Raw genomic sequence first — 7,611 nt, forward strand, 5'->3', positions numbered from 1 at the left:
GGCACTACTCCGATCCATTACTCTTTGTCCATGCTTAATCTGGCTTCTGCAGTAAACAAAGGTCGCACGTTTGACATCAGGGCAGATTTGTTGTCTTTTTTTTTGGCGCAGATTGTGACGTTCTAAAATGCAAAACTTCGGTTATCTCTGTCTACACGGAAAGGCATACACGGAGTTTTCAAAAATCTTCACTTTGCCCGGAGTTTTTTTAAATATTCGTTTTTGATGTGTTTTCATGTGGATGACAGGCCAAAACGTAGAAAAATATCTTCGATTTAGCAGATACCCGGCTACATGTGGACGGGGTCTTAATCATGTCTGACTCTGATCCTGGAAATCACCAAAATGTGATCTTTCAGGTTTAAGATAAATATTTTCACTTACAAATCTAAAGGTAATGATTGTCAAGAAAACTTAGAAGAACATGTGGTTTGTAGGCAGTGTCATATTTGCAATACTGCATGTCTGCAATTTCTGATCAGCGAATCATTTCAGTCATGATCAGAATTTGCTCCTCTCTCGTTCTGCAGGTTTGAATCACTGATTCATTTTGGTCATGAATGAGATGTCCTTCTCTCTTATTCAGCCAGTCATTATTTTAATTAGTGAGTTCAGTGAGTCACAACTGAGGTCCACTGGTCAGATCTTGAAATTTTCAGCATTTCTGTGCATGCAGTTGTAATATGTATTAGGGTGGGAGTGAAAAATAATTCTTCAACGTATTTGTAAATAATCATAAAATAGAAGTTATCTTCATTGCATATTCTTATTTTAGGTTTGTCTTCAAGGCAAGTTAAATAAAGCCACATTTATAAGAATGCATGCTGTCACACAAACCTGACCATATATGCACTTATACTGTTTAAAATAAATGTAGACTTTAATTGTAAATCTCACAGTATGATAAGTATAAGGCAAGGCATTCTAATAAATATTCATGTGTTTCGAATTATTTTGAACCATAAACCCAACAGAGAGGCAGATTAATTTTTTTAATCTCTGATGAAGAACAGAAATGTTTTATAAAGAAGATAACAATACAATAAAAAGTATATTATTTACTATATATAATAAATAAAGTGTTTACATCGAACACTTCTTGAGACTGTAGTTTTGTAGTGTGTGTGTGAGAGAGAGAGATCAGTCATACGCTCACCAGCCACTTTATTAGGAACACCCCCACATCCACCTGCTGTTTTCTGCAGTTCTCTAATCAGCCAATCCCAGCACAATGCATAAAATCATGCAGGTACAAATCAAGAGCTTCAGTTAATGTTCACTTCAAACATCAGAATGGGAAAAAATGTCATTTCTGTGACTTTCACTGTGGCATGGGTATTGGTTTGAGCCAGATGGACTGGTTTGAGTATTTCAGAAACTGATGATCTCCTGGGGTTTTCACACACAACAGTCTCTAGAGTTTACACAGAATGGTGTGAAAAACAAACAAAAAAATGACAGTTCTGTGGGTGGAAACAAATGCCTTGTTGATAAGAGAGGTCAGAGGAAAATGGACAGGGATGGGTTTCCCAAAAGCCTCTTAACACTAAGAGCATCTTAACTAGGAGAGAGAGTGTTCATTGTGATGCTCACACTACCATTTAACAATGATCTTTGTGCTATGATGCTTTTGGGAATCCCACCTGAGATTGGTTTGAGCTATTTTGCCAGGAAGGATATAGTGACTCATATAATCACTCTTTACAACAGTGGTGAGCAAAAAAGCATCTCAGCATGCAACAGCAGAAGAACACATTGGGTTCCACTCCTGCAGCCAAGAACAGGGATCTTTGAATCAAGAACAAGTTTCTATTAAAGTGGCCGGTGAATGAGTGTGTGTGTGTGTGTGTATAGTTGCTTCACCTCGACTGAACACTTTAAGAATTGGTATGTTTTGGTCATTGGTGTACTGGTTAGCACTGTTGCCTCACAGCAAGAAGGTTCTGCAGCCGGTTTCACTAAGTTAGACTATGACTTTAACTTAGACAGCAGGTATAGTCGGGCTTAGCATAGACGTCTAACAAATACTGTTGCACAAAGCAGTTAAGACTCCCACTATCTTAAGTCGTACTATGCTGCAAAGGATTGTGGGTATTTTAAGACTCTTTTCAAAACAAAAAAAATGGCGGACAGTGGTCGTTCAGTGCCGTTTAGCCACTCGGAAAATCTGGCTATATTAGAGGAATTTAATTCCTACAAAGACATTTTATTAGGCAAATTCAGCGAAGAATGTAGCAATAAGAAAAAACATGAAGTGTGGGAAAAAATAACGTCGCCTGCGAATAGCGTTAATCCATCTGCGAGAAGAGATGTTGCTGCCGTGCGTAAAAACACCCCCACTGGAGGAGGGGGTTTGAAGAAACTAAAAGTAACCACCGAAATGGTCATCAACATTTATGGCGATGAGTCGCCCTTATTCTGGGGAGTGAAAGGAGAGCGGAGTAACTGGCTTCGCCAGACCCAGCAGCAACTCCCTTAGCAATGTTGCTAGCAACGTTGAAGCTGAGGCTCCTTCACCCTCTGAGTTGTCATCACCCTCTGAGTTGTCATCACCCAGTACCTGTGCGGATGTGACACTACACGAAGAGCCTACCAAAAGGAAAGACTGCAACTTAAATTGAAGAGACTCATGCAGATGGAGGAGTGATGTAGTAATGTGTGTGTGTGTATGAGAGAGAGAGAGAGAGATAAGTGATGAGTGGTGATGTAATTATGTAATGAATTGATATTTATATTATTTATATATATATATATATATATATTTATAAGTAATAAAATGAATAAGCTGGCATTACACTGTTTGTTCTTTATTGAATACTTTATAGTTAGATTATAATAGCCTAAATTTGTGTATTACATACTTGCAATGTACTTCACTGCCTTAACATTTCAAGCTTTCTTGTAGTTATTGACATTGATGGCACTTATGGCTTGACTTTTTTTTTTAAATTACATTTTATAGCCCTTAGACCCATATTAGACTGGGGGGAGGGTGTCTTACTTTTTAAGCCTAAAATTAGACTTAAAAAATTATTCTTAACTTTTGTGAAACTGTCTTACTTGCATTAGACTGGTCTATAAAGAAACTTAAGACCAATCTTAACCCATAGACCAGTCTAAACTACTTTAGTGAAACCGGACCCTGGGTTCAAGCCTAGTGGCCAACAAGGGCCTTTCTGTGTAGAGTTTGCATGTTCTCCCCAACTTTCCATTAATGAACTCGAAGCACTCAAGTTTCCATTAATGAAGAGTTATAACATCAACAAAACTGACTTCATGTTAAAACTGCTAATGTTATAGTCACGTTGTCCAGGTGAGGATGGGTTCTTTTTTGGGTCTGGCACCTCTCAAGGTTTCTTCCTCGTGTCGTCTGAGGGAGTTTTTCCTTGTCACCATCGTCACAGGTTTGCTCATTAAGGACAGATTAGGGATAAAATTGGCTCATGTCTTGGGTCATTCAGATTCTGTAAAGCTGCTTTGCGACAATGTTTATTGTTAAAAGCGCTATACAAACAAACTTGACTTGACTCCCCGTGTCTGTTTCCTCCGGGTGCTCCAGTTTCCCTCACAGTCCAAAGACATGCAGGTTAGGCTAACTGGTAGCTCTAAATTGAATGTGAATGGTTGTTTTTCTCTATGTGTCAGCGATGACTGGCAAAGACAGCTATTATATTGGGTAGTGGAGCTAAGTCTAACATTTGACTTGCCACGAAATACCTGCATAATGTGCACTACTGCAACACATACAACACATTTGTCCCGTACTTACACTTTGTTGAATTAATTCAGTATCATAGTCGCCACTGAAGTCCACTCGATCCTTGTTTACCGTCAATGGATCGGTCACTCGTCAAACAGTCCGCCAGAATCCGAGTAGGGAATGGCTGAGCGTAGCTGTCAGTCAAACAAGTTACCCAATGGGAATGCATTCCTGGACAGCCCGCCCACACGTGAAGTTTGTGCCAAAACTGCAAGCAAAAAGTCAGGGAGCGCAAACGAGAAAGCTGGAATCGCAACCAAAATAAATTACGTCAAACAAAACTGAGAAAGACGCGGAACAGAAATAAAAGGTTTCTGAAGAGTAATAGACTGATATTTTGCACGATTACACGAATAATTTGTTTGCCAGTCTAAAAAAATGACTTTTGTATTTTGATTTGTCGTTTTTGTTTGATATTTCAAAAGTATTGTATGAACATTTTGGCACAAAATTGATTCCATAAGTCTTGCCCATAGCCAGCTGGGATAGACCCCAGCTTGCCCGTGACCCTGCGCAGGATAAACAGTTACAGATGATGGCTGGAAGATAAAGTTGTGGTTTTGCTGAAACACTGTGGAGTTTGTGTGTAATTAATATGATAAAGAAGACACATAATGCACATAATATACTGTACATTGGGCTGTGAAATTTATTACAAAACCATCTGAGATAGGTTTGAAGGTTGCAAGCTTTCAAGAAGATAATTTGTGTGTAATGGAAACATTTATAAGAACTTGGTGAGTGTTTATTTATCCGTAATCAAAGTTCCGGGTTTTATGTTTTATTCAACGCAATTCTTATAAATATTTTCATTGTTATAAATATTTATTGCATGAAGATGTTTATTAACGCTAATCGCGAGCTTTAAAGCTATGTGTCAGGATGGCCGAGCGGTCTAAGGCGCTGCGTTCAGGTCGCAGTCTCCCCTGGAGGCGTGGGTTCGAATCCCACTTCTGACAGCAACAGTTTTTAAAAATTAAATAGACTAATTTAAGCATGCGCATGTGTTTAAAAGAAAAATAAATAAATGAGAAATTAAATAATAACTATTGAAGTTTATGTCCTGTAAAAAACATTCACTGTTCACATCTATGTGAAAAAGTGACTGATTAAACTGACTTCTTGATCCATTCACATCTAAAGTGAACCCTTTTCCTAGAAACTTGGGCATTATTTTTTATTCTCAGTGACTTCTATGATATGCAGTAAATATGATGCTTCATAACTCATGTTTGAGAGGAGATGTTAACTTTTGACCCCTATGCCTTTATATCTGATCGTAATGCCAATTTAAGGGTGGGAGTGTTCTTCAAAATTCCTTTTTTTCCTGGAATTTTCTCTTCATGTCACAGTTTGGCTATGTTTTCATGGAGTGACATGCTCTTTGTGTATCCTTGATGCTAGAACACAAACAGAACATAAAACAGGAAGGTTCATCTAGCTCATTCCTGTGATGACCTGGCAACTTGTCCAGGGCCTGCCTCTCACCCATAGTCAGCTGGGATAGGCTCCAGTTTGCCTGCAACCAGATAAGCAGCTACAGATAATGGATGGATAGATAGATGGATGGGTTTCAGACCATCAGTACATATGATGCTTTGTAAAAAGAACAATCATGTGTGACCATAAATTAATATTACCATTACACCACTTCTTACTGCATGGTTTATGAATAGAAAAAGGTTTAGTTTTTTTAAAGAGTGAAATGGTTCCGATTCCTGCTGGAGCTGTGGCAAAAATATTACCGGAAATGTTGCTAGGTCACCAAGGGATAGATTCAGGGCCGGAGTGGGCCCTGTTTTCAGTCCGGGAGTTTAATTCACATTCAGGCCACTTTGAAATGGAGGAGGAATTTGAGTACATTAAAAAAGATAAAACAAATAACTGTTCTTTCACAATGCTTTTTATTTGGTTTAAATTCAGGTAAACTTTACTTCACTTTAACAATATAGGTTATAATTCAAATTAACATAAAACGAAAGATAAAAATTAAGAATAAAAGTTGTTTGTACAGTTATTTAACCAATCAAACTGCTGGTGTTCTACTGTAGCTTCACTACACATATTTAGGATGTTAAAACATCAAAAGCCTCTTCAGCAAAGCACTTCTCTCTGCAAGTTTGTTGATGACAATGTCATTATCTATGGACATGTCCCAAAGTTCCTTAGTGAAAATATTTGAAAACACATCCAAAGGACATGCATCTTCAGAAATCGGCATCTTCGGCCCGGGTGTGTGGGAATGAACTTTTACGTCAGGGGCGAAATCCAGCTGACTGCCATTCCAAATAGCACAGCAGCGAGTATGGCTGATTGTTTCGCATTATTTAAGACGAATTACACAACACATTTTTAGTCACATAGTCTTAAAATAACGAAAGCACCCATCTCGCGTGCATTTGAACCAATACTTGTGCATTACATGCCGCATACGCCTCGAAAATAATGGCAAATCAACAATGCTGGGTACTCAGCAACCGGCAGATAAAGCGTGAGGGCGCATTAGGCAACTCAAAAATGGTTAAATGAAATGTAGGCTAAAGCAAGTGTTCGATTCTGCTTAGAATATTGGCATACGCATACACCTCTTCTAAGTTATATATTTAACATCAAATATGACTTCTAGGCCTATGTGTTCATAACCACAATGTGCGCACGCCTGTGGAAATGCACGATGTGACAGTGAGATGAAATAGGCTGGATGAGGAAATAACACGCAACAGCACATTTGGGACCTGTTCATCTAAAATTGTTAATAACTGGGATGTAAAGCAATGTCCGGTTCTTCTAAGAATTAAGACATACACCACATCTATACCGTGTAAGTTGCAAGATTTCACATGACATCAAAAAGCTGAATTGACATCGCAAACTATCGACACATTATAGGCCTAGCATAGACAGTCTATGATAGACTGATAAAATCGACAAACAGGGTTATCATACTCCATATCTTTCGTAACCTACCAGCTGGTCTTGAGAACATATCTGTCAATTTGGCACATTTTGCTGCCACCTCCTTCCTTTTTTTTTAAGCTTCGCCCTTTCGGTTCCACCTGGCCTCTTTCTGCCCTCCATCACTGACGCGCGCTGTTTCGCGCCAATGTTGTTTAAGTTCCCCGCAATACAGAGGAGGAGTCTTGGACCAAACCAACTGCAATAGAGGGGAGGGGAGAATTTCCTTATTTGGTAGCGCCTATTTAATCTGCTGCGATGCTGTCGGCGTCTGGGCTGCCATGTGAAAATGCAGAGTGCAGTTGAATTGATGATTAATGCAAGAATAAGATCAGTGACCAAAATTAGTGAAAATTATTTTCCCCATGCTCCAAGCAGGCCAGCATTGATGGTTTGGGCCGGGGATGGTCCCGGCTAAATATAGGGCCACCCCGGCATTGGATAGATTAATGTTTTGACTTTACCATTTTGTTCCCATTCCCAGACGACACCATTACAGCATAATAGCACTAAATATACAGTTTTCAGTGTAGGTGCAGGCTCTTTGTTGATACCTCAAATAGTGAAAGCTACAGCAGGGGGAAGAGTCTTTTCTTACAAAGCCCCACAGTTATGGAACAGCCTTCCAAGTAGTGTTTGGGACTCAGACACAGTCTCAGTGTTTAAGTCTCGGCTGAAAACATATCTGTTTAGTCAAGCCTTTTGTTAACAGTTTTTATGAGCAGAGGTGGAAAGAGTACTAAAATATTATACTCAAGTACAAGTACTGTTACTCTGATGAAATTTTACTTAAGTACAAGTAAAGTTACCAGACAAAAAATCTACTCAAGTAAAAGTAAAAAGTAGATCATTTAAAATGTACTTTGAGTAAAAGTAAAACGTTACTTTTAACAATG

General features: G+C 38.8%; 1 non-coding gene across 1 annotated transcript; it reads left to right on the forward strand.

Moving 5' to 3' along the window:
* Window positions 1-4,636: 4,636 nt before the first annotated feature.
* Window positions 4,637-4,719, forward strand: trnal-cag (transfer RNA leucine (anticodon CAG)). The gene has a single exon. It is a non-coding gene; the product is annotated as a tRNA-Leu (tRNA).
* Window positions 4,720-7,611: the final 2,892 nt, after the last annotated feature.

The sequence above is a fragment of the Neoarius graeffei genome, chromosome 3 (assembly GCF_027579695.1).
Source record: "Neoarius graeffei isolate fNeoGra1 chromosome 3, fNeoGra1.pri, whole genome shotgun sequence".
NCBI lineage: Eukaryota > Metazoa > Chordata > Actinopteri > Siluriformes > Ariidae > Neoarius > Neoarius graeffei.